General features: G+C 42.6%; 1 pseudogene; it reads left to right on the top strand.

Annotated features, from left to right (window-relative positions):
* LOC119140700 overlaps positions 1–25,491 on the top strand; it is a 145,805-nt pseudogene that overhangs the window by 81,623 nt on the left and 38,691 nt on the right.

The raw sequence follows: 25,491 nt of genomic DNA, 5'->3' as shown, positions 1-25,491 counted from the left end.
CTCACAAAGTAGGTTAGTTATGGGTCCCACTATTCAGTCCTCAGGCCAAAATATTGAGTCCTTTGACTTCATCCTCATTGAACTGGATGGGTTTATCTTTTCAGCTCCTTCTTCTACCAATGCCAAGCATAAAAAGTCTGGTCTGTTTTCTAATGCTCAAAGCACCAAATGTTTTTTTAGTTAAATGCCCTTTCTACTTGCTGATTGGAATTTGAGGTACATGCACTAACTACAATTAGCAAACAAGATTAATAGACCTCTATTGCTTCTATACAGTGAGACATAATAAAGCAGCTGATTATAAAACTGTTGTATTTAAGGAGTCCACTTTGCAAAATACAGTGACATTTTAATTGACAGTTACCACTAAAATTATCATCAATAAAATTGGACCAGACTCATCCTGAATACAACAGAATGGATGTAAGAAGAATTAGACCATGGATGAGTATTGCCATATGCTTCATCATAAAATTGCAGCAGACAATGCTATGAATTCTTGTGGTCACACTTACCCCATTTTCATATAATTTATAATGAAGAAAAGCTAATCACTTTTTTTTTTTTAAAGTACATGACTGTGGCAAAACCCTCACATTTATTGGGCAATGACACTGAACACATGTGCAATAACTCTTCAAATACAATCAAATACAATAGATTTTTGTATTTTTTTTTCTCTCCTTGTATTCGTAGCTTTACAGTACTCTTCCTCTTATGCTCTTCGACCTGTACCAGCTACATTACTCTGACACCACAGTGTGTGTCCTGATAAACAAACCTGACCCTGCTCCATCCATCTAAATTTTCGTGGCTATTGCTCACACAGGTAACAGAGAAAAAGTCACAACACACCACTGTCACTGGAGCCTGCTAGGTCCATTATCTTTTCTTTCTTTATAACACACATCCAAAATGGCCTGTCAGGGTTACCAATGAAGTAAATGAATGACCTGCTGTCAATTACAAGTCACATTTATTTGAGCTACACTGAGAAAAAAGCTACCTGAGGATCTACGGGGTGTTCTTCTTATGTTGTTCTTGGAGGCACATGGGAACAGCTGACAACACTTGAAAACTCAATCTTACTACACTCCTGTACATGCTTTCCAACTAGAGCTATGATGGCGAACGAAACAGCCTGGGTGGCTCATCTCCCAGCCTGTTGAGTCAGGATAGCAACTCAGACATGAAGGAGACAAAAAAATCCAGCTTGGTCAAGGCGGCAGAAGAAGGATCATGTGAGCGAGCGCCGTGCTTGATTGCATGCACGCATGCATGTGTTCTGGGCTTTCAGTGCTTTGACGGGCTGTGTTCATCCTGGTGAAAAGCAAGGAGAGGCAGAAAAGCAAACTTCTCTTTGCCTTGTGCTGTGACTGCTTTTGGAACAGCTGGATCAGTGCCTGTGTGTTTGTTGCTTTTCCCTCAGCTCTCCAACCCTAACAGTGGAAAAAGCCATGAAGTTCACAGCAACTTCTGCGTTTCCAACCCTCTTCTTTCTCTTCTGTGGAAATCTGGGATGCTGCAGCTTGTCAGAATTAACTTCTCCATTGCCAGCAGATGTACGTTCTCCAAACAGTGTTGGGCAGTGTGATAGTATCAACAGGTGGTTATTCAAGGGTACGCTGTTTTCTGTCACGGCAAGGTAAAATGCACAGGTGACCTCTACGGGCAACTGCAATAACAAATCATGTCCCTCAGATGCCTCAAGTTGGACAAGTCCATCCACCCCATCAAATGTGGGAAAGGAGCTAGTCAACAACATCCGTAGGGCCTCTTCAGAAAGAAACCCACTGACCTGAAGAATTATTCTCCCTCCTCCTCTGCCACCAACTTCATCGCAGACAGCATCCAGAGGTGGGGAGAAGTGACACTAGGTTCTGAACAGCAGGGTCCGATAGAGTTAAGGGAAGAGTTTATGCAAATTTTGTATAATTTTTTCTGAAGTGTCCTTCAAAGGATCCAATGCTGTGAGAGGCACAGTAGGCAAGTCAGACATGTTATCACCAAAAGACACTCTCTTGGACTATCAGAGGCTCTTTTCCACATGATGCCTTGTGGATAACTGGCTAGCTGAAAAGGGTCACATAGACATAGTCCAGCTGGCTGGACAAAAATGCACATCGCTCTCAGCTTATCTGAAATAAAGCAAAAATACACTGTCTTTGACTGTTCTTGTTACACAATAACAGGAAGATTGTGGTGGGAAAAGAATGTTGCAGGTGGGAACAGATAACTACAGAAGAGAAACTAGGGGCAGGCTTGGTATTTAGGCAACTAACCAATAATGAGCTTAACTTTTGTAATATGTATGAGCTAATTATAACAAGGCATAAAAGGTGACTGTAAGGCACAATAAATGAAGTCTGCTGATCACTCATATTGAGCGACTGTGTCTTCCCTCCGTCACAACAAATGGCGCCCGAACAGGGACCCTAGAGAGGGCTGAACCTGCGAGCCACGGTTCGACGGAGATTCGGGTACCGGTCCTGAAAGCAGCGCAGGAGGCGGAAGGGCACAGTCCCCGCGCCCGGGAGCACCTACAGAGGGTCCCGCCGGCCACGCGTCGCCGAAGTCTCGCAAAGGCTGCACGAAGGTATGGAGAGACAAGCGACGTACGATTCGCTCATATGCTTTTTAGAAAAGCGGAGCGTTCAGGACATAGATTGTAAAAAGGAATTACCCGGGTTATTAGCGTATGGGATAGCATCTGGGTCCCCCGCGGCAGCGGCGAGCGGCGGCGCGCGGCCCGGCAGGCCCCTTCCCGGCCGCGGTTTCTCTCCAAGGCGGCACCACACCCCCCCCCCCCACCACCTCCCTTCGATCGGCGCCATGGCGATGCAAGCGGCCAAGCGAGCTAACATCCGGCTGCCCCCAGAGGTCAATAGGATCCTTTATATTCGGAACCTGCCGTATGAAATCACAGCGGAGGAAATGTATGATATTTTTGGGAAATACGGACCTATTCGACACATCAGAGTTGGAAACACTCCTGAAACAAGAGGAACAGCTTAAGCTTCTCAAGGAAAAATACGGAATTGATTACAATCCCACCAAAAAAAAAAAAAAAAAAAAGTGCTTCAGATGTCACCTGCAAGAAATGGGTTTCTGCCTTGAACTAGCAAACATCTCTGTGTTTAAAAAGAAGCCTTTTTGCCTTGATGGAGATAATTTATTCTGTATTTATGCTGTATTCTGAATGTGGAAATTGGTTGGGACTAGGAGGCTGGCTTAAAGGCATTTTGCAAACGGGATTATTATTTTTGATCATTATTGTAATAATAGTTTTTTGATCAAAACCAGCCAAAATTATTTGTAAGCATTAGGCATATCTGAAGAGAATGCCTTTATTTGAATCAGCAGTTAAGGTGTAGTTTAGTCTGAGGCTGTGGTTTTATCTGCTTCTGGTGAATTTTTGAAGTGATGAAATCAGAGATACTAAGAGTTATGAGGTAATAAGGTAATAATCTAAGTAAGGGTGCTGTCTTTTATGTCTACAAGTGCAATATGCTTTTATGTAGCAGAGAGAAACTTTGACAATAATGTTGCTTGAGCGAGATGTGCATGTGACAACTTGGGAAAAGGGATATCACAACTGGAGTGCAACAGTGTTTCTACGTCTGGCAGAGTGAAATCTTTCAAGACCTGAGTTTAGACAGTCTAAAATAAATTGTTAGTATTCAGAAAACCCATCTTAAGCCTCTTTTGCTTACATAGTGTTATGGAAGTCAACTGCTATTGTAGAGAATTAATGATTTTTTAATACATATTAACAAATACTACTATTTTAACTTGAGGCAGTTGAGTGAGAAATACTAACGTGTAGCATTTGAGGGAATGTCAGCATAAATCGCACTTACAGTAAGACTGCATTTTTAATTACTGTACTCGTTAAGATTCGATGATGCCATAAGGCTAAGGCCTTTTATCACAGATTGGTTCTGAACTAAAAGGTGTGTGCACATGTAGATATGCACATTTGTGTTATTTTCCTTAATTGGCTACAAAATAATATAATTAGGTTGGGGACTAGATCTTGGGAATTTGTCTATTATACTTCTGTTTGTTAAGGAACGTGCATAACACACAGCACCCATGTAGGCTTGGCTTGTGGCATAGTTGTCAAATTTAGCATAGACATTCAGACAGATAAGCAACGTACTCTTCTTGTGTGTATCACCTACAAGCCATTATGGCTTAGTGTGTAAATCTGTATGTAACTATTGAAAAAAAAACACTTATGAATGTATATAGCTTAGAACTAATTTTTCCCCTTTGTTAATTCTTTGATATCAATGAGGTATTCTTCAGAAAATGTATGGACTGGTTGGTTGCATAAGGGCAGTTGTTATTTGGACAGAAAATTGTTAATGGTCAGGGATTTTCCACTAAAATATTTGCAAATATTTCTAGTCAAACATCAGTTTGGTTTCTTTTTGGGTTTTGAGCTTGCATTAGTCCATGTTCAGAACTTTAAAATTACCTTTGAATGTTTCTAAACTTTTTATATCACTGGAACAGAAAGAGCATCTAAATTAAAGCTTCAAGCTAACTTTATTTTTCAAGTATTTCAGGAATTATACTTCTGAACTGAGATTTTATAAGTTGGCTGTGTATTTTCCTGTGTTAAAACGCCGTTATTGAAAATGGTCAACCAAGCCTATGTCGCCCAAAATAAAAACGGGGGAATTGTGGATAACTGGCTAGCTGAAAAGGGTCACATAGACATAGTCCAGCTGGCTGGACAAAAATGCACATCGCTCTCAGCTTATCTGAAGTAAAGCAAAAATACACTGTCCTTGGCTGTCCTTGTTACACAATAACAGGAAGATTTTGGTGGGAAAAGAATGTCGCAGGTGTGAACAGATAACTACAGAAGAGAAACTAGGGGCGGGCTTGGTATTTAGGCAACTAACCAATAATGAGCTTAACTTTTGTAATATGTATGAGCTAATTATAACAAGGTATAAAAGATGACTGTAAGGCACAATAAATGAAGTCTGCTGATCACTCATATTGAGTGACTCTGTCTTCCCTCCGTCGCAACAATGCCTTAAAGTAGCTCTTGTTGCAGATACCAGCTTTTTTTTTCCCCTCCTATATCTCTCTGACCTACTCAAGATGATATTTCATGTAGCGTATTAGATCTGGATTACCAAAGGCAGCTTTGAATTTCTTGAGACCTTGTTTGCCACATTTAAGCCATCTCTCCTCCTTGTAATCAGGCTAGTAGTGCCTCCATCACCAAGGATGTCTTTTTAACATGAATTTAAATGTGACTTATTTTAGAGCCCTTCAAGTCTTTTCCTTACAACACGTAGCTGCATCACAGCAGCTGTTGGGTTGGGAAGAGAGTAGGATACAGGGAGCTGAGCAAGAGCACAAGTAAGCCTCGTGGCTCTCAGGAAACAAGCTTTGACTGAGAATGCTCAGGTGAGTTTGTTCTTTTCTAGAAAGTGGTCTGTCTTACAGCTGGGCAGAGGAGGAGAGTCTGTAAGGGCTGCTGCTGAAAGACAGGTAATCCATGAACCCTGGGCTGAGTTTTCTGCTCAAATAACTGATGCAAACAGTTGGTGGCTGTAGTGTAGGGTTTAATCTTTATGTTCTGGTTCCCGAGACAAAACAAAGCTGAATATAAAAATCTGCTTCTGGATTGCCTCTTATAAGAAGTGAAATGTGATGGACTGTGTCTGCAAAGGCCAGCTTTTGTGCAGGGAGGCTAGTCTCACTCGGCTGCTGATGATAGAAAGTGGGCAAGTTGTGCAGGTTTTGTTTCTGACCTGGCTGTGAAGAAAGCCTGGAAAACCAGTGCCCACGAGCTAAAGTTAACCTTTGCGGAAAACTTCCCCGGTCCATCTATATTTCCTTATAACTTCATTACCACACAGGCTTTTTTCTCTCTATTTATATACCTTTTCATTAACCGCCTCTGCATTCCAGGACAATAACTTATCTAAATTGTGCCTGTAGTTTGTTGTCATCCTGCATGAGGTCTTTTAGCTTTAGATTAAGATTTTAGATGTATGGTTAAGGTACTGTGTTGTAACAAGTAACTGGGCAGTAGCTGAGTCACAGCTACTGTCTGTAAATGTGTTTTTAGTCCACAGCAGGCACAAAATAATTAAACTTATCTTAAACTTCCATGGTAAGCCAAGTGTAAAATGATGTAATTTGGCTTAGGAGTCTAAGATAGCTTTCACTGACATGGTCCAAGGGAACTCAGACAAATGGTTACTGCAGATCAGCTGATGCCCAGCAGTTTGCTGTGACGTGATACCTGGGTTGCATGTCCCACACCTTTAAGTTGTGAAGCAGACATAATGCTGCACATTATGCTGCTCTGCAACCCATGTGTCTTGGGACAACCCTTCTTTTGTAATCCCATATTGTGTTCAAATTAAAAATAAGTGATTCCCATGTTCCTTCTGATATTGCTTCTGTGGTGAGACAATGGATAACATCTGCCATGTCGTCTTTCCATGTAGTTTCACAAATAATGGGTAAAACATCAGCATCTCCCATGAGAGCCACCCTCCAGCAGAGCTAGGATAGTTCCCATCATCCCCATTGTACCAGGGTGGTCTTTCTTCTCCGAGTCCTGGAGCTTGTCATCACGGTTATCTCTGTTGCAGTGACATGGCCTTATTAAGGAAAATGCATCTTGAAGGAATGTCAGATAAGATGGACTGTGTGAGCTAGCCAGCCACCTCCTGAGCTGGATAAAAAGCCAGCTGTGAATTAGTTGATTAGGGGAAGTGGTATTGGGAATTGCCTGGGAAAAGGAGTTTGCACAGCCCAGTTTGGACTCTCCCATGCTCAAGGTGGTGAATACCTTTGAGGGGCAGGAGGTGATGTGAGGATAGAGTGCAGAGAAAGTTCCTGTTGACTAGAAACCTGCTTGGGTCTGAAATGGGAATTCTGCTCCATGCTGGAAAGCAGTGCTAGTGGTGGTGTGGTCTGAATCCCTAATGAAACCCAACCCCTTGTGAAGGGGGGACATGCCCTCAAACAGCCTGAACTCCATGCAGGGACTCAAGGAAACAGGGGACAAAGGGATATGGGCTGGAGGACCTGTGCTGTCCTGCTGTGGCCACGTGCCACAGGTTTTGCATTCTCCCATAGAACTTTGAGTCCCAGAAGAAGAGGGAGACAATGGAGAGGGCAGATAAACAAATTAAAGGATCGCTTTTCTAACTTTTAAAAGAAAGAAGAGCAAACAGTGTTTCCTGCTCTCTGGTAGCAAGCTACTCTGTCTCTGTATCCATTATTTAGAGTGGGAAATGATAACAGTTTCTCATAGTCATAGTTCTCATTTTTATATAGGTCTTTCAAGTAATTTGGCTTGAAGTTGTAACATCAGTTGGAAACGCTGGTAGTTGTGTGAACTTACTCTGTCACAGCAGAACAGGATCAAAATTGTAAAAAAGAAAATATTGCCCCTATTCAAAATATACTTTATTTAAGAGAGGAGTCTGGAGCTGTTCTAAACATAACCCCTCAATATATTCTTATAAAAATCTATCTTGCCTACAGCTAAACCCTTCCTCCTGCTAATACCAGCAGCTCCAATGGTTAGTCTGTGAAGAATGCATTGCATATCATCATGCTGATGCACATACTGAAACGTAAACGATGCCATAAAGATGACAAAAGTCTTGCCTAATCATCCATTCATTTTGTGCTGATACACAAAATCCTCATACCGGGGCTGAATGAATCTCTTTGGGTTCTGCTCTGTCCAGAGGTAAGCATAGATTTGGTGAGCATGGATTCATGCCTTCACTGATACCACACGTATATTCTGAGTTTGATGTGAGTCTCTAGTAAAACCCCCACCCCAAAAGTGTTGTCAGTCATCATAAACCAAAATTAGATGTCAATCCCGCATTACTTGAAAGCCAAACAATTTTTTTTCTCAAGGTTTATAAACCTTTTTTTTTTAAATCAAAAAAGTGATGATGAAGCCAGGCTGAGTTTTGAGTCTGGGACAAGGCAAGTTTCAGAGCTCTGAGTCTTGTCAGAATGGTTCGAACGGCCCTGCACAAATGTTCTGAGAAATCAGACAAGTATTCAGTGTCTAATTCCACACTGCCCGCTCGGCTTACCCAAATGAGCTTTTGGAAAGCACTTGAAAAGCAGTCTGGCACTTCCTCCCTTTTAACAGCTGAACTGAAATTTCTGAAAACCACCAAAAAAGCTAAGTCCCAAGCCTTGGCCTGAAGTTTTTCCCCTTAACCAATATTATTGCTCAATATATCAAAATATTGAGTGACCCAGCTTTAATACAAGGATTATTCATAGTTTGCTTGGATTTGCAAAGGGATGCTAAAACCCTGAGCTGCCCCATAGATCACAGCAATCCTTGAATGAAGCACAAAGGAGAATGTTTGCAGTTGTACTGGGACATTCAGTCACTGGTGGTTTACCTTGGAGTCAGCATAGATTTATTTGCCTTTATTGAATGGTGAGCATAAGACCGCTTTGGTCTAATAGCCTAAATAAGATTTAGGTGCTCAGTCGCATCATCGGGAAAGTGTCTTGGTGTAAACAAGGATTTAAGCCCTTTGCTGTTCTGTCAGCTAATAGGGAGAAATCTGGACTTATAACCTCCTTGCAGCCAGTAGCATTGCCTGGGGAAATTAACCCTTGCAGGATTCTGTCCCCAGTGTGTATGGGAAAGTGGTCTCCCATGCACGTTTGTAGCCCAGTGCAGCGTGGTGTTATCCCTTCTCCCACTGAATTCAATGAGATGTGAACCTATTCAGCATGCACAGTGGCTCCTTCTGATGGGATGAGTCCCTGGTTTTCTGAAGTCTCACATAAATGTATTTGTGTGAGGGTTTTCTGATGACTAAACCTCTGCTCATTGCAGTGATCCCATACCACGTCACCGTCATTATGGGCACAGAATACAACTCCAGCACTGACAGCCGGGTGTACATCATCATCATGGGTCCTGTGAAAGCGCAGACGGAGAGGCTGTGGCTGGATCTCTCGGAAGAAAAAAGACGAGTTTGAAGATGGCTGTGTAGAGAAATTCTCTGTTTGGGGCCTGGATGTTGGGGAGATCAAAAAAGTGGAGGTACTTTGTGAGTGCAGTGTGAGTATTGGAGGCATGAGTGTTGGGGCTCTTGCTGTATTGAATGATTATGCTGAACTCTGAAGCAAGTGGAAAAATACTGAAGAAATAAGACGAGGTTGCGACCAGAACAGTGGAATGAAGAAAGAGGAGCAAATTGCAGATGTTGGCACAAAACCAAGGCCAACGGGACGTGATAAGAGGAGCTGGGAAACCGCAGAAAAGAGCCTACGTGCCAGAACAAGCAGAAACAGAAATCTTCCCAGTAAACAATTGTTAACCAATCATATTATTATACGCTTGTAAAATAGCCAATCACATTATTGCACGCTTATAGAATGCCTTATAAAAGTTTACCTGGTTTGTACAATAAACGGATCAGATCTTGAACTCTGTGAGTATTTGAATCTGACTCCCGCTCGCCCGAAATGCCCGCAGCATCTGGTGACCCCCGACGTGATCCGATGAGGGTCGACAGGATCGGTTAAAAGGTCAGGAGGATTCATTAAGGATCGTGTTACGAGCTGCGGAGCCGGCAAGGATCCTGCTGCCAGCGGAGAGAGAGCTGGGCGCCCGAAGAAAGGCGGAACGTGCACGGCTGACCGGTGAGTCAGGAAATTTAAGCAGGATGGGAATCACTGCATCAGTGGTGGAAAAAGCAATCGTAGACAGTTTGATGAAACTGGCAGAAAAAACTGAAACGCCAGTCTCACGGCAGGCAGTAGTTGATCTGCTATGTTGGAGTCGCCGCCGTGGTTACCTTGCTTCTACGCAAGATGTATATAATAATGAAACATGGAAGAAAGTAGGAGAGGACTTATGGGAATCTGTGCAAGTTGGGACTAAGGGGGTAAAGACTTTGGCTCGCACGTATCGAGCTGTACGGGGTATGGTCGCGCAGTTACACGGCGAGGCTCAAGTCGCTGCAGCTGTTAAGGCTGCAGTGCGGTCTCCCGGCGATCCTACTGCTCAGTCGGAGGAAGAGCCAGAGGGACAACCTCCGTGTGAAAATCCCCCGGATTATACATCCAAAGCTTATCCAGTACTGACCACTGCTGAACGAATAGCGTGGGGATTAGATGATGAATTACCACCCTGGTGTCCTGAAAAGGAACAAGCGGCGAGCGGCGGCGTGCGGCCCGGCAGGCCCCGTCCCGGCCGCGGTTTCTCTCCAAGGCGGCACCCCCCCCTCCACCCCCCCCCTCCGATCGGCGCCATGGCAATGCAAGCGGCCAAGCGAGCTAACATCTGGCTGCCCCCAGAGGTCAATCGGGTCCTTTATATTCGGAACCTGCCGTATGAAATCACAGCGGAGGAAATGTATGATATTTTTGGGAAATACGGACCTATTCGACAAATCAGAGTTGGAAACTCTCCTGAAACAAGAGGAACAGCTTAAGCTTCTCAAGGAAAAATACGGACTTGATTACAAACCCCCCCCCCCAAAAAAAAAAAGAAAGAAAAAAAAAAGAAAGAAAAAAAAGGGAAAAAAAAAGAAAAAGAAAAAAAAAGAAAAAAAAAAGAAAGAAAAAAAAAAAGAAAGAAAAAAAAAGAAAAAAAAGAAAAAAGAAAAAAAAAGAAAAGAGAAAAAAAAGGAAAAAAGAAAAAAGAAAAAAAAGAAAGAAAAAAAGGAAAAAAAAAAGAAAAAAAAAAGAAAGAAAAAAAAAGAAAGAAAAAAAAGGAAAAAAAAAAGAAAAAAGAAAAAAAAAGAAAGAAAAAAAAAGAAAAAAAAAAGAAAAAAGAAAAAAAAAGAAAAAAGAAAAAAGAAAAAAAGAAAAAAGAATAAAGAAAAAAAAAAGAAAGAAAAAAAGAAAAAAAAAGAAAGAAAAAAAGAAAAAAGAAAAAAAAAAGAAAGAAAAAAAAAGAAAAAAAGAAAAAAGAAAAAAAAAAGGAAAAAAAAAAGGAAAAAAAAAGTGCTTCAGATGTCACCTACAAGAAATGCGTTTCTGCTTTGAACTAGCTTTTGAGCCTTTGGGAGTAAACTATACGGCTATAAGTCAATCATATTGGGGTTGGTTAGATAAGAAGTATAATGACACGAATTTTGGCTTTAGTGATAACTGTACCTGGTGGAATACTACACTTGTTAAAAATATGTATTTTTTGCAACAGTTGATTTACCGTTTAAATGTATCAATTTATTTACCTCAACAAGAATTGAGGGTGGTTGAGGGATTTATTGAAACAAGGTCTGTCTATATTGTTGTTTGTTATTCTTTTGTTACTTTTAGTGCCTTGCCTTTTACAATGTTTTCAGAGCTGTGTGGAACGCAGTATTAATGCTGTATTTAAAAAGAAAGGGGGAGGTGTTGGGGCTCTTGCTGTATTGAATGATTATGCTGAACTCTGAAGCAAGTGGAAAAATACTGAAGAAATAAGACGAGGTTGCGACCAGAACAGTGGAATGAAGAAAGAGGAACAAATTGCAGATGTTGGCACAAAACCAAGGCCAACGGGACGTGATAAGAGGAGCTGGGAAACCGCAGAAAAGAGCCTACGTGCCAGAACAAGCAGAAACAGAAATCTTCCCAGTAAACAATTGTTAACCAATCATATTATTATACGCTTGTAAAATAGCCAATCACATTATTGCACGCTTATAGAATGCCTTATAAAAGTTTACCTGGTTTGTACAATAAACGGATCAGATCTTGAACTCTGTGAGTATTTGAATCTGACTCCCGCTCGCCCGAAATGCCCGCAGCACATGAGAAATACATGGCCAAAGAAAGCACAGGTTCCTGTTATTCTTAGAAGTGAAGTAAAGGCACTTGGGTCTACAAGGAATGTAAACAGAGATGTGATAATGAGATTTCACATGTGTCTGAACCTGAAAATAAGTATGCTTTACATCTCACAAAACCAAGATCCTTGGGAGGCAGAAGATAATTTTGAATTATAAGGAAGTTGTAACGTCCTGGTTTTGTCCCATTCTAGCACTGATTTTTCTTAGTCAAGCCCTGCTTTTGACAGATGAAGGTTCCCAGGATGCAATCCTCCATCAGTCTTTTTCCTAGATGATTTTTACACTACTTCCAGTTGGGTTTCATAAATTGTGCCTGCAGTGAGAAACACACCTTGTATGATTTTCTAGCTAAACATAAAAATTGTTTTTACAGCTTGGAGGACCCAGGCTTAGAGAAGAAAATTAGTCATTTTTCATAAGTAACGTTCACAAATAGATTTTGGTACAGGACCCATTTTTTCTGCTACAGCTCAGGAAGACAGAATTTGCATAGACTTTCCATCACAGAGCTTAAACTTCACATGAATCTTCCAAAGTGTTTGTGTACATTATTCTTGTTTCATATGTCAGTTCCATCTCCTGAAAGCCTGCTCCAGCTTCCCCTGCGCCCCCCCCCCAAGTGCTGAAACTGACAGCATCTGAGGACCTCAAGAGCCTATTGAATTTTATTTTTACCCCATGCCCTGTGTTGCAGTAAACCTACCTGTTGATGCGCATGCTTGTGTATTTGGAGGGAGATACGTGAAAAAAATATCTTTGCAGCTGTACATCCTTTTGTAGCAGATGATAGACTGTTAGTTTCCATTCAAGCAATGGATTCTGACACCTTGAGAAGCCTCCATACTAGATTTGAGTTTATTACCAAACCATGTTCTTAACGCACTCCAAGTGCCTGCTTATTATGAGTATTAGTGGCACTTTCTACCTTGTGCATCTCTAGATCAGACTTTGAAAGTGAAGCAAGTGGATAAATCCTTCTTGTTCAGACTCTGTGCACATGGAAACAGCCACGGGTTGGGACAGAGAGGGAGGAAAAAGCCGGTATAACCACTCAGTGTCAGAGAGACATAAAAAACAGGCTGAAGAAAGACATAGAAAGGGATGCCAAAGAGACAGTGAGTAGGGTGTGGAAGGGGTAAATGATGGAGAAAGTAAAAGCAGACACTTGGAAATAGGCAGAAGAAAGGGATAATAGACAGACAATAATTTGACAAGGATTACAAATGGGAAAGAAGAGAAAAAAGTGCAAATGAAATGCAGAATTAGAAAAAGAAATAATGTGTAGCTTTCAGGCTGGGTGGTGATCTTCTGCGCTCTTTCACCCCTATCCTCAGTGATCTCACCAGTCTGCTGCTTCACCTCTTACTTGTTTTCCCCTGGTAGTTTGTAACCCCCCAGCTCATGGCCAGAGGAGCCATCTGATCCTGGCCTTCTGCCTTCCTTCATGCAGTGCCCTCTGCTTGGAAGGTCTCTTCTTGTTGGTCCACATCCCAGCAATGACTTCGATGTGCCAGTCTGCCATGGTTGCCATGGAATTGGTCCATATTTTCCTTGTAGAAAATTACAGTGTTCAGGGACATTGCAGAAAATTGCTAGTTATCTACTTGGGAAAAGTGAGGAACAGTTTATTCTCAGATATTTCATTTGGCTGCTTCTGGAAGAAGGCAAGAAGTTCTGAATATGAGTTACCATGTGAAAATAGCATAGCATGGGGTTTAAGTTTCCAGAAGCCCTCTGTATGACCCAGGCAGCAGACTGCAGGATTTAGTAGGATCGTAAGATTTGCAGTGCGATGCCACTTCTAGTTTGGTATTATTCTCCTGCTGCAAATGTACTCTAGTGAAAGCAGAAACAGTGGAACATGAAGTAATTTGAAAGGCACCCATTTATACCTGTCTTGTAAGTCTACAGATACAATATTTACTACTGGTGTATTTTAATAGACATGCTGACATGAAAATAAATAATACAAACTATTTGGTGTAGGCACTTTATACTGTTTTCTTAAAACAAGTTTTAATATTCTTCTCCTAATGAATGAAAGTATCTCTGTCCCGAGGCTGCTGTTGCTGCAGAGAGACACAGGTATGTCTAGAAGAGCCCTGCATTGGTCTGCATCTCTAAACCACCTCTGGTTTAGAGCCTTTCTCCACCACAAGCACAGAGTAAAGCCAAGGACATACATGTGTTGCAAGTCCAGTCTTTCACTGATTAGGGATCTGATCCTGGAAGACCCTCAGGTCTCTCTAGATTTCTCTGTACCTTCCAGAATAAGCAGGAAATCCCATATTTTTTAATCTTTTCCTTCTATATACCAATCAAGTTCTTTCCCATTTCCCCCCTGTTGTTGCGTTTAGTTTCTATGTGATTGTGAGTTGCTCGGTGCAAGTTGTGCATCTTGGTCTTGGTGATGGGAAGTACTCAACAGTCCCTCAAAGACAGTAGGAATGAGTTACAAAGGCTTCCAAACAGCCCAAGGATCTACTTGCCTTTGAAATTCTGTCATTCTAACCTAGTTCAACTGCCTCAGCCCAAAGAACTTGTTGTGATATTGGTATGCATGTCCAGGCTACACTGCTGGTGTGGCTATGGCTTTGGATCATTCACTGTCTTGGCACAGTCTATCTAAAGATTTGCTTGGAGCTGAAAGACAAATCCTGGTGCTCTGCTCTAGTAGTCCAGCCATAAGGAAGGCTCAGCACTAGATGAATTTATCCCAGACTTTACAACATTGTTCTTGAGTCCCTTGGAAATCTGCTTGTGTGCAGGTTCTCCAAGGCAGATGGATGTGCAGGATGATTTCTTCTGGCCAGTCACTGATACCAAAGGATGCCGTGAAAGCCTGGTACCTAGCAATGTCTTGGAATGACACTTTAGGAGGGGGTTGCAATGAACCCCAAAGAGCAGAAGACTTTAATAGGCTCATTGAGTTTCCCTCAAGCTGCTTTGTCCCTGCTTTGTTGCAGAGCCACTGCCCTGAACTTTCCCCACCGTCTCATCTGTGCCATCCTGCAACAGGTCTTGAGAGGTCATGTGCAGACTCAGAAGGGCTTTGGGTGTGGAGAAGGGCAGCCAAGCTGGAAGAAAGGAAATGCAAAAGCAAGTGTGATATTCCCATTCACTTCAAGCCCCAAGAATCTGAGAATTCATGCATCCATTGTAGACTTGAATTTCCCTAGTAGTTAACTCTAATTTTCTGCAGCTGCACAGGCATTAGTATAGTAATAATACTCTTAATAGCAGCGATGGCTGAGACAGTCAGATAAAAAAGATCACTTGTTTGGGGGGGGTGGGGGTGAGAAATAAAGACACTACAGATAGATCACCCTAGATGAATCTGTTATTAAAAATTATTTTCTGAACAACCCCAAATATTCTAATAATTTAAAAACAAAGTCAGCGAGAACTAAGGACCTCATTTTCCTAGTAATGACACAAACAACACTTGCTCTGAAAATAATGAACTGCAGGTAGCTCTTTTATTCAACCTTTTATGTACAGATAGTTCACTGGAATGACTGGCTGCCTGAGTTTCATACATAAGCTGGGATATATAATTATACTTATACGTCTTCCCCAGGATGAATTGCGGCGAATGAAGAGATGGGACGCAGCTTGATGCAAGCAAGATGTCCATTTTATTAGTGATTTTCTTACAATTATATATGTTTCTACCTTCTACATATTACACACTGATTGGTTAAATCTTAAGCATAAAAAACACTGATTGGTTAATATTTAAGGCACACCGTTAGAACAATAGGAACTTACTAGTTTATCTTGACATAGCAATAATTTCTATTCCAAGGTTAGGGAGTTTCTTTCTACGCAGCTTTCTTAATTACATATTGGTGCCATCCGTTCCCTTATCTGGCTACTTGTTTCTCTGTCCGTCTGGTTGCCTCCTCAACTGTGATGGCTCAGGGGTCTGCTGTTAGCTTGTTCCTTTGCTCCCAGGGCTTGTGCCCTACAAGTTCTAACAAGTCTCTATTCATCAGGCTATCAGTACTTGGACTCTTGTCCTTGAGGCCTTGTCCTACAATGAATTGCCCACATTCTTTAAGAGGGATACGTGCAGTTTCTTGGACAAGTTTGCATGATCAGCATCCTTTTCCTGCTGCTATACCCACAGGAATGTTGCTTGCTGCTCTTCATGGCTATTGCCAGATTCAGCTTCAGGTGAGCTTTGTCTTTCCCAACCTCATCCCTGTACACTTGGGCAGTGTTTGTATTTCCCCAGGTCCCCTGTCCCTGCTGCCACCTTTACTATTCTTCCTTTTCCCATTGAAATTTTGTTAGGAGCCCCTTGTTCATCCGTGCAGGCTTCCTGCCACTCTTGTGTGACTTCCTGCTCTCCAGGATGGACCGTTCTTGAGCTTGGAGGAGGTGGTCCTTGAAAACCAACCAGCTGCAGATGCCAGCTCCACCTTGTTGGCTCCTGTACAAACATGGGATTTTTGCAGTTTAAGGAGACAGGAAGCAAAGAAACAGCCTGACACATGTAGTTGACTTAGAGGTGGATTTGTGAGGAGTACTTGAACAATACATGTGGGTGTTTGGCCTAGCTGTGTCTTTCATCTTGCCTATGAAGCTTTGGATAGTCACTTCTAAGTGTTGCAACAGCAGTGGAAGGGATTGGAAAGGTGGAGAAATGGGTCTGCAGAGATCCGTAAACTTGCAGATAGAGGTCAAGGGAGCAGAAGCAGAGTAGTAAGAGACAGGACATGTTTGCATGTAGATCAGTCCAGCCTACCTTGCTTACTTTTGGGACTGGCAGTGTCCTGCCTTCCCTCACGCTCAGCAACTGATGACCTGAGTTTCCTTGCCTGTATCAGCTGCTGTGTACACTGATGTGCCTGTTGGGCAGCAATGGCACAAACTATTTCACAGCTCCCTCCATTCCACTGTGGAAGTGGTTTGTGTGATGGTGTGTGTAGTCAACACTCTTGGTCCTTCACCAGTGGTTAACACACCCAATCAGGGTCTCTCCTGCAAAGAAAAGCCCTATAACAAGCAGGTGTTTCCTTGCTGACTCTCCCAGGTAGGGCACAACGGTGCTACCCCTGAGAGCTGCTGGCTGTTGGAAGAGCTCACCATTGTCATGCCCACCAAAGGTGTCATGTATAACTTTGTAAGTGCTGGCTGGCCAGAGAAAAAGGTGATGGTCTCACCTTATGAATCCTCAACATCCTGGATGCGGACTGTGTTAATGTTGGCCTCAAGGTAAGCTCTAGGCTCATCTTGTATCTTCAGCTGTTGCATGGATCTGTGCCAATACAGGCTGTGTGTCAGCAGTTCTCATATTTTGACTTCTGCATGTGGTTTGAGCCTTTTATTTGCAGTGGGTTTCCTTGTTATTTCTTTAGCAAAATCATTCGGAATGGTTTAGTGTTATTATCACTCAGAACACTGTTTCCTAATGCCATATGGGTGCAGCCACGGCACAGGCAGAAGGACAGGGGAGGACAGAGCAGGTAGGACACAGTTCAGCAGCATGTCCTCATTTTGTCACCACACCTGGAGCACCCACTGCATCGCCTGGTGTCTGTAGAGTGGGAGCAGCTGCAAGATGAATACCTTGGTGCAATCTAACTCCATCATGTTTTGTTTGAGAAAATAATTCTAACACATCAAATTAGAGTACTGGAGATATTTTAATCTCTGCATAGCGTGGCAATGTATCAGCTTTTCTAATACGGGATAAGGAGACTAAATTCAGTTAGAAACTAGTGATAACTGGAAGTTGTTGAAACATGGAGATGTTTTTAAGCTTGATCTTTGAAATGAATAACTGATTAAAGTTGAATAAACAGTGAAAAAAATGATATAGTCTTTTCATCCCTATATATGAAATTTGAAGTAATGTGTGCTATGCCATATTTCAAGCAAGTACAAATTGGAAAGCTGAGCTATGCTGATTTTGGATGTAATATTTATAATGGAAATAACAGTCTGGATGAATGGGACAATAATACTGTGTTTAATACCTGTATGGCAATTTTAAACCTCTATAGATGTGTTTCTATTTACAGTGAGGTTACACTTTCATAGCACATTAATTTTTCTTTACGCTGCTCTTGATTCCCAAGCTAAAGATATTCTCCTGAAATCTTTCTTCCCAAGACACAGGAAAACATGATAACATTTTTAGCATCTGTGAAGGATTCAACAAGGAAAACATGATAACATTTTTAGCATCTGTGAAGGATTCAACAACTCAGCGCAGGTTTCAGTGGTGGAATTGACCTAAGAGGGAAAAACCTCTCTCAGACTGAATACCAAGGTTAAAATCTAATCTCTTAAAAACTTCCCATCCGTCATTTAACCTCCTGGATAAGGTTTCCAAACTCCTATCAGTGAGCTGATGGCTTGCCCGTAGATTGAAGTGGATGTTAATGAAGACTTATGTTCAGTCTTCCTTTAAAAGCCTAATCCTGAATATGTATTTTCATAAGCGTGCCAAAAATAGACACATCTAACTACATTTTTTTTTATTTCTATGATATTCGGCCAGAACTTGCTGAAAGGTTTGAAGGAAATCAGGGGGGAAGTTTGAGACATGAAATCAGAACTGCACATTTGACTTTCTGATCAGTCTCCTAGTTGAGGGAATTTGGGACTGTTCCCTTGTAAACAGCTGTAGTTAGAAACTGCGTTTAATTATTATTTTTTTTAGAGTTCGAAGAAGACTAATACATTTAACGTCTTTGGGAAAGTTAATGCTATTTTGTTTTACTTTTGCTTGACTCTTGCACAGCCATACATACCCATTTCAATTTAATTTTCTTCCTGGCTTGATATTCCCCCTGTGCTTTAAATTGAGTATTTGCCTTCCCATACATAGAGAAACTAGTTAGTGTCCACCACAGTCATTAAAAACCTTTAACGCATCAGTAAAAGAGTTTTTATTCTCCTATCTATAGCAAATATGATGCCTTGCTATGATTTAAAATGCATGTGGAAGAATATGTGATGGACAAGTTACTCAGGATTGAATAAACATGAAAATTGTGTTTTCTATGACATTATTCCTTTGCACTGTTTATTTATGTTGCAATCACAATTCAGGCCAATAAAATTTGCCTAGCAGTGCACTATTTGAAAAATGCTTTTTTAGGGCTCTTTCTTGACATTCTTTCACCTCTTAAATCCGGAGGTCCTGTTACCAATAGGTACGATCTTGAAAGCCTCCGAGTGGCCTAAAAGTCTTAATGCCACTAACAGCCACTGGGACTTGCACGCTTTTGAAATATTTTATTCTGAATCTTATTATTCACATGTCAGGAGAAAAGAACAAAGTTAGGCTGATAAGGTGAAAATGATGCAAAACATCTTTTCACAAATTGGCATACTGGCAATGTACAGTATCTGGGAACGCTCTGTGTTCGGTGCAGCAGCGTGTATCTCATGGGGAAATAGGATGGCTGTGTTTTCCTGCTCTAAGGAGAGTTCGGATGTATAGGCTTCAAAACTATTAGCGATGTTGGACTGAATGTTGCCCAGGTGGACACTGAAAACTTGGGGAAAACATTTCACAGTCGAGGGGAAGAAACAATTGTGCCTTTGGGAGCTGTTTTTGTAAAAATGGCAAGAGTTCAGTGCAGTATGGGGGTCTGGTTGGGAGGAGAGGCCAGTAGCAGAGGGTTGGAGACCCACCTACTGACGTGAAGGTGGTGACTCCCATGGAGAAGCAGTTTACCAGGTCTTCAGCGCTCCCCAAGCAGATGGTTGTCAATATGTATGTGTGTCTCTCTGAGTCTATCTACACAGAGAAAACCTGCAGAAAAAGAATCATAGACAATGCAAAGAGGAAGATGCTGTAGCAAGTTTCAGTCTCTAACTTTGCCTCTGAGAACCACAGTGTGGAGAGAAACCAAGAAGCTGTGTTGTAACCATTTCTGGCAAAGAACTAGATCTCCTGCAAAGCCTGCCTACCCTTTTCCTTGGGCTTTTGTGTGAGTTAAGAGCAGCTGTTCTAATGAGACCTTCTGATTGTTTCAAATCCTCACCAGATCCTCTACAAAGTCACGGTTGTGACTGGAGACATTGAAAGCAGTGGTACTGATACCAGTATTTTCATGACGGTCTTTGGATCCAATGGGAACACTGAGGAGATGCAGCTGGAAAAAAATGGAGATAGGTACAGTAACTTTGCCATTTTTGTTGATTAGAAGTGAAGTGATAACTGATTCGAGTGCCAAGTCAAGAAGCACCTGGGGCTTTGATCGTGCTCTCACTGAAACACAAAGATAAACTCATTGACTTTATAGATGCAGAACTGGCTCCTTGTAAGTGTTGTAATGCATTTAGCAGAGCAGAGGAAGGGAGAGCACTGTGTAGCCAGGGAAACCATCCTTTGTCGTTTGTAGAAGTTTTGTTTAACCTGTTCCTCAGTGGCTTTAGAGATAAGCATTGTGAACAAAAATACAATTCGTGAAGTCCTGTGTCAGCTCCAAGAGGAACTGTGGACTTAGCATGAAACCACAGGTGCAATTTCTGCAAAATGCATCTTTTTTGGAAGAATAAGTAATTTAATTTAAACATTATTTAATGGGAATGCATGAGTAACTGCATAATGAAAAAAACACAAACCAATGTGCACGCACCTGCCTTGGGAAGTGCCTGTGATGGGAAGGGAAGGTGCTGACTCCTCCGTCTGCTCCTCCCCATTCCTCAGCTGGCCAGATGTCAGCCAGCTTGTTCCAGAAGCCACGCAAGAGATGCCAGGGCCTGAGCTGCTAAGCTGAGGGCCCTGCTGGAAATGGACTTCTTAGCTCAGACTCTGTGCCACACTAATGTGGTTTTGGAACTGGAGCTGGCTTGTCTGCAGCTGGCACAAAAAAGGACACATGATGACATCTGCCTGCCCAGACGTGGCCTTATGGTGCAGGGGGATGGAAATGGGCTGTGAGCTGTGCATAGTGCTGCACCGTGCACTCAGAATTTAATAAAAAGATGAAATCTCATGTTTTCTTCAGCAGAAACAGCTAACAAACACCATAACCCTAGTCTGACGCCAGCATTTCTGTAAGCCAAAAAAAATCCACATGCAACCGATCCATTTCCTAATGCTTTCCTGTTCCTTTCTAGTACCTCCTTTGATACAGAAAGTTTTGGCACGCTCAAGAATGAACATGGCACTAACCATCTTTTAGAGCTGTTCTTCATCAGACTTTAACTGACTACCTCTGGTCTTACTCAGTAAAGCGTCTACGGAGTGTCAGGAGGGCTGGAGCATTTGGTCATACAGTTTGAGCTCAGCCTGCTGGGGTGATGCTAGACTCTTCCTCCAGCCTCCTGGTGATGTAGCATTTCTTATCATGTGTTGGCTGGATAAGTGAAAATAAGGTTCCCTGCACAGAGGTGTTTGCTCAGGGGATGTTTTACTTGCAGCTGTCATAGCAGAGTGGGTGTCCAGGCAAGTGTGTTCAGCTAAGCTTGAAACTTTCATGTGTTTAGTTAGTAACAACCACAAGCCTTATTTGCTCTGAAAAAAATGTAGTAGAGGTGCTGCTGGCTAAAATCTCCATGAGGAACACAGCTGACTCACACAGAAAACCATAGCTTTTGGCCCTGCTGCCCGTTACAGAGAGACATCCAATGTGTCGGGCAATCCACTTGGGTTACCAGCATGCCTGGCTATCAGTGACATCCCCCTTCCAAGAACCCAGGCAATCCCAAACTGATCTGTCTTCCAGCATTTTAAGCCAAACATTCAATTCTAGTAGGTGGGAAAATGGACCACAACTGTTTGTATTTAAAAGTAAAGCACACTTCACATCAGGGTATGTCAACCAAAAATCTCTAAAAGAGACCAAGACATCTCCAACCCCTGGAGAGAGGGGTTGAAGCTTTGCTCCACCTGGACAGACAGGTGATACCCCTAAACTATGTGGTCTATAAAAACCATCATATTTGTCTATATGGGTGGCATGGATAATCTCTGAAATAAGGTTATGAAAACGCAATAAAGGAGAGCTGCACAGTTTGCGTGTTATTAGTTGCTTGGGTTGTCTTCTGCCAGTAGATCTGCAAAAGGTGGTGAAAACTCAGTGGGGCTGTATAAAGAAGGATGTGTAAAACACAGCTATTAATATATTAATATCCCCAGGGTGCTGTGCTGTTCTTTGAAGATGTACTGGTACATCTGCTAGCTGGAGGTGCTCTGTATCAGACCTCCAAATGTACAGAGCTCGTCATCTCATTAGCACCCCTCTGTAGAGGACATGCCTGTCCCCAGATACACATACTGCCTGTTTCCACACCACTCCCACCAGTCTCCATCCAGCTTTTAACATGACAGGCTTCCCCGGCTTTTGTTTTGCATGGAAATCTCTCCAGCCTTCACGCCAGCAGTGAGGGATGGGTGAGAGCTGCTGCAACCAAATGGGAAAAGGCACTTCATCTTTTTGGGGGCCATCCAGTGCCAATTCACTCACAGCAGCTTAGTGCATTACGAAGAACCATCTGTCTAACCTGCCGCAGATTTAAGGCAATTTTAGCTACATTACTGTTATTGCCAAGACCTCTGGGCAATAGAAAAATAAATTCAGGCATGGGTAGGAAAGCTTAATGAAATCCTTCAGATAAATGATTCAGTGTCCTGGAAAAGGAGCAGCGGCAGTCAGCTTGTCTGGGTACTTCTTCCTTCCTCAATTTTTTTTCAGGCTTATGTTCATGTTCATATAGATTAGGGATAGAAAAGAACTCGAGTCACCCAGTTTGTCACTTTAGCGATTGCTTCCCTCTAGTACAATGACTTCTTGAAAGTAACAGGTGAGTATCAGCCTTACAAACTGCAAACAGAGCATTTACTTAAGATAAATAAAGGTTTATTTTGCTAACAGACTAGCTTAGAGTTGCTCAGCCTGGAAAGGATCAGAGTAAGAGACTTCTATGAAGCTTTGTAGGTGAGTGTAATGAAAACGGATTGTGGGATAATTCAGGCTGGAAGGGTCACACCTTTTTATTTTTTAAATAGATGTGGAAATCAGTCCAGTCCAGGCACAAAAGCACATTCTCCTTCTCACAGTCAGACAGGCTGTCTTGGTGTCCGGTACCAGAGAAAGACAAATAACAAGAGGGGAGTTTTTCAAAGAGCAAACATAACCCTTAATAACTAGAAATGGGACCAAAATGCCCTGTCCAAATGCCTCTGGGAGGGCAGGGAAAGCGATGCTGGATGAAAACTGAGTGCCTGGAGCCAATCCCTGTTGCTAACATCTGCAGCTATGCAGGCGCAGATAATGGCGTGTGGATAATCACATTCATGCTGCAGGGTGTAATCTGAGCAGAGGTTGGTAAAGAAATGGGTTTTTTTCCTCTGTATCCTGGCATTGCACAGCTATAGGGGGCTGAGTACATTGCCGGGTATCATCATATAACGGCTTGTCTATATTATTGGTAGTGGCCCCAGTTTGCAGAGCTCCCTCCAGATCTCTCAGCAGACCCAGGTAACTCACGAGAAGTTTGCACATAGGAGGAACCTCAACAGCAGAGCAGTGATGGTGGTGCTTGGTAGATGCCCTGGATTTGCCTGCCTTTCTACTTAACAAGGGTTGGATTTCCATCTCCAAGCTCATGGCAGGTCTGACAGAGTATTTTGGGGGAAAACCTGGAGGATGTGCTTGCTCTGAATAGAGTAATATTGAGCCTGAGTCAGCACTTTCTGAGAAGCAAGGCTTTCCTCCTAGTACCATTGATGCTAAGAGGGAGGTAAGGTGGCTGCGGTCCTAACCAGTGTAATAGCTTCTTCAGGAGGCATATGCTAGCTGGTTTTCCCATTTTCCTGCTTTTTGCTGATTGCTATGGATGAATGGTTCGTACACATCCTTGTGCCTGTATACAGCAGCCAAGCAGAGGATAAGACCTTTCATGCAGTGTTGCACAAACCCACTCTGGTTCCTACTAAAGACAGAGCTAGTTTGCAAATTAAAATACCCCAAATTCATGAGGGGAGCATGGGACGGTTGGGTTTGGCTCCTTTCTAACACAATTTGCCTGTGCTTACTAAACTTAGCACTGGGCTCTGACTTGCAATCAGGTTGCCGTGTTTAGCTGAGCTGCAGCAACTATCTCCACGGCAAATGCAAATTATGTGCTGCATCTTAGCGAAAGAAGATTAAGCAAAATTGCTTTGCCTTCTAGTCAGGATGGGCTAAGGGCAGGCATGTGGGCAGATGCCAGGAGGAAGGCAATGTGCCAAAACCTGACTGTGAGCCTTTATTGTTCTGGTTACAGTGATAATGTATGCTACAGGCTGCCTGGAATGACTCCAGGTGCCTCGTATGGGCTTGATTTTCCAGGAGAGGAGGAATCCCTGTCAAACCTGCACTGAGGTGTCTTGCCAAAAACACAGTAGCTGGTGATTGCAGGATGGGAAAGTTCAAGTCCAATAAAATGTACTCATAAACTTTTTAACTCGAGGCTGTTGGCAAGGTTCAAGTTGCAGCATGGACAGGGGCTTGAAACGCAACGATGCTGTAAAGCAGTGGGAAACATCCTCATTCTTTCAATCCCTCCAGGTTTGAGCGAGGCCAAGAGGACAGGTTCATTATGGAGATCGCCAATATCGCACCCCTCAGGAAGATGAGAATCCGGACGGATGGGAAGGGGACTCGCCCGCACTGGTACCTGGAAAGGGTAATGTACTACACATCGCACATCTCTTTGTAACCTGCTTGTGTTGAAGCTTCCCGGCCCTTGAGAGAGAGGAGAAAGGCAGTGAGTGAATCGCTTTGATTAATTTCCTTCATTTTTCCATTTGGTTTCACATGTTTTTTTTCCTGCAAGAATTGAGTCAAAAAAGAAGAGAGCAAGGGCAAAAGCTGTGCTGTAAAGCTTCACAACTGTCTCTACTGTCAGATCACACTCTCCCTCCCTGAAAAAGAGCCTTGCCTTGCCATCAGGACACTTCCAATATTTTCTGGTCCCCAGGATGTACCCTCAGCTCCTGCAGACCTCTGCCATGCTCTGACCCTGTGGCAGAGTGGATCTCCCTCTGTCAGGCAGGGACAGCTGGTGTGGGCCTGGGCTGGGTGAGACATTTCCAAATAGTCCATCCTTTCAGGTGAAGCATCCCATCTCTCCCCTTCCCTTATCCCTCTAGCACACAGGGGGATTTCTTTCTTTTCTTGTTCATACAAGGAAGGTGTTGTTTTCTTCTTGCATTTTACATAGATCGTGCAGAATGTCTCCCACCACTTCAGTTGATTGTATTTTCCCCTAGTGTCCTATCTTGCACAAAAGCACAGTGCTCGCCTTTATCTTCTCTACCAAATCACCAGCTCCTTGTAAAGACCACTTATACTTGGGCAGTTCAATGTAGTTTGCTTGTTATGGGTCCTTATAATTATATTTCTGAGATAGAGATGGAGCGATGTGCCGATTCCACACCATCAGATGTCATTAAGGGAGAAGCACCTCTCTGCCACGTTTATTTAGCATGGGGTTTTCTGGAGCAGATACCCTGCTGGATTTCCATATCTTGACTTTTTCATGAGAATACATTAGGACCCAGTAGCCTAACCCATGGTCAGAAAGAATAGTGCATGATCTTTTTATTAGGTCCTTTATCCTTTTCGACTAGTCTGAAGCTGTCCTCCTTTTTCCCATAAATAATGTGGTTTTAAACACTGGTCCTAGGTAGCCAGCAGTTTCCAGCGAA

Source organism: Falco rusticolus, chromosome W, assembly GCF_015220075.1.
Source record: "Falco rusticolus isolate bFalRus1 chromosome W, bFalRus1.pri, whole genome shotgun sequence".
Lineage (NCBI taxonomy): Eukaryota > Metazoa > Chordata > Aves > Falconiformes > Falconidae > Falco > Falco rusticolus.
Note: the sequence above shows the minus strand (reverse complement) of the source record. Positions and strands in the feature narration are given on the sequence as shown.